Below are 2,515 nucleotides of genomic sequence, written 5' to 3'. Positions count from 1 at the left end.
GAGAAGACTAAGACACTTACAAAGGGGCCTACCAAGATTTTCTACTAAAATGAGCTTCCTTTTTTATCAGGAACCTCCAGAATGCTCAAGAAATGCTTGAACTAGAGAGATGAGAGTGAAATGTTTGAATGTGCAAGGATTATGGCAACTCAATGTGCCTATTTATAGTGAATGAAGGTTGCCCAAGATCATCACAGGTGTTTAGTGATGGATTCAGATGTCTCGAGGTGTCCATAGTGGTATTAGAAACCATCAACAAGCCATAGATTTCGATTAAAATTTGTATGGAGCTCAAGTAAGGAGAAAACCTGCACCTGGCACATTCTTTCTGTCGACAGAGGGTCGTCGTGTCACGCGACGGCATATAGGGCTAGGCATCGTGCCGCGCGACGCTATGCAGAACCAGCAAACATGTTTTGTTTTTGGCAACTTTGGTCCCTGCACCTTTATATGCATAATAACTTCCATTTTAGGCACTTCTAGTCCTTGTAGTTAGTTTGTAGATGATCTAGGGAGTTTAACTAAACACCGTTAGGTCCGGTTTCTGCAGGATCGTTTTACCGACCAAACGAGTCGTTTAGAAGAGTTTTTGCTCGATACGAGAGGCAGAAACAGTCGTATCAAGTTCAATTCAGCCAGATATACACTTTAAACTGTCTTTTGATTGATTTGACAACGTTACAACTGAAACGAAATCAAGGCTATATATAGGCTGCCTAATTTCGCACGAACCTACACAAGCGAAATTAGGTTTAACACGAAATTAGATTTCGTGCGAAATTACTTGTTCTAATTTCGTGCGAAATTAGCCTTTTGATATGTTTTCTCGTTTTGCGTGCCCTGATCTATCTAATACAATACAAGACGAAGTCGACAGACGTATTCACCAACAAACTCCCCCTCGGATGTTGACGAAGTCTTCAGTGTGTCGAGTCTTCAATCTTCAGTCTTTATCAGTGCTCTCAAACTCTTTTGAAGTATCTGACAATGTAAAACATCCTCAATCTCTTCTCTTCTCTTTTTATTAGCACCAACAGATAACCTCCCCTCAGATGTTGATCTAATCTTCAATCTTCTCCTTTTCTCTTCATCTCAAGGAACTCGACTTGGCTTTTTCCTCACTCTAACATCCAAAGATCTGTAGCTGGCTCTTACAATTCTCTTGATCAGATCTCTTGAATCTTTAAATTCATCAGCACTATCAGCTTGCATGAACTTTAGCTCTAGGTGTGACACCCCAGGAAAACCAGTAAACGATATAACTTACCTAGCTTCCTCAGTAACCGCATGCTAAATTTCGGGACGAAATTTCTTTTAAGTTGGGGATAATGTGACAACTCGAATTTCCAAGATTCTTATTTCGCATTTATTGCATGTTAACTTATTGTTTAGTTGTTTATTTGCACAATTAGTTGCCATGGAATTATACACGTTTTGATGCAATGAATCGTATTGTGTGATTGTGCATGGTTGTTTGTTAATTGTGAAAGACTTGGTAAATATATGAACTTGGTGGTGAAACTATGAAATTGTTATGAGATGGTGTACATGTGTAACATATGATACTTAGGGAGGTAGAGAGTAATTAGTGAAATCCTAGAGATTCTTAACCCTAATCCCTTGTTCACTAATCATTTTCACAAAACCAAAGCACGTACTTGTATTCTCTAATCCTCTAACAATCATTATCACCATCATCATTGGCACAAGACATTCAACACTTTCGATTCCACATTTTCTCTAGAATCAACACAAGGAAAATGCTTATTGTTTATTGATTTCTTGATTATTATCAATTCTTGATTCTTGATTATGTGTTCATGAAAACCCTAGTTCCTCATATAATATTCTGTGATTTTGATTTGATTATGGATGATTGTGATTATGATGATGATTAGTTGCATGCTTGATAGATTATTCTTGTGATGATTGTTGTTGTTAAGCATCGGTCGATTGATTGTGATTCTGCCGTCGATATGATTGAATTAGGGTTTGGAATGATCATCTGAATGTAACTGATTGTAGAGAATGTAACTGTTACGATTGTTACTATGGAAATTGAAAGTTCATGAATTATGTTTGTCCGAGCTTTTGAAAGGTTAACAGATCCGACCTTTTAATGATGTATTCATATCCGACCTTTAAATAACAACATAAGTGTGTCCGACTTTTAAACCATGCATGAATGTCTGACTTTTAAATGTGAACATTGTCCGAGTTTTACAAGTGAAACACTAGGTCCGACCTTTATGAATTCACTAGATGTCCGACCTTTTGATATGTTACCTGGTCCGAATTATTTGATGAGCTCACATGAGCCCGAGTTTCTTAGAGTGGCATGTCCGAAGTTTTGTAATTGGATTGTGAGGTTCGACTTTTTTGTACATGCTATACCCTTGTCCGAATTTTTATAAACACAAGCACCTAGTCTGAGTTTTACCCCCCCCCCCACTTGTTGTCCGACCTTCACTAACACCACTAAGGTCCGAGTTTATTGCCCCTTCCTCCCTTAGTC

The sequence above is a fragment of the Helianthus annuus genome, chromosome 16 (genome assembly GCF_002127325.2).
Source record: "Helianthus annuus cultivar XRQ/B chromosome 16, HanXRQr2.0-SUNRISE, whole genome shotgun sequence".
Classification (NCBI taxonomy): Eukaryota; Viridiplantae; Streptophyta; class Magnoliopsida; order Asterales; family Asteraceae; genus Helianthus; species Helianthus annuus.
This window is presented reverse-complemented; position numbering follows the sequence as displayed.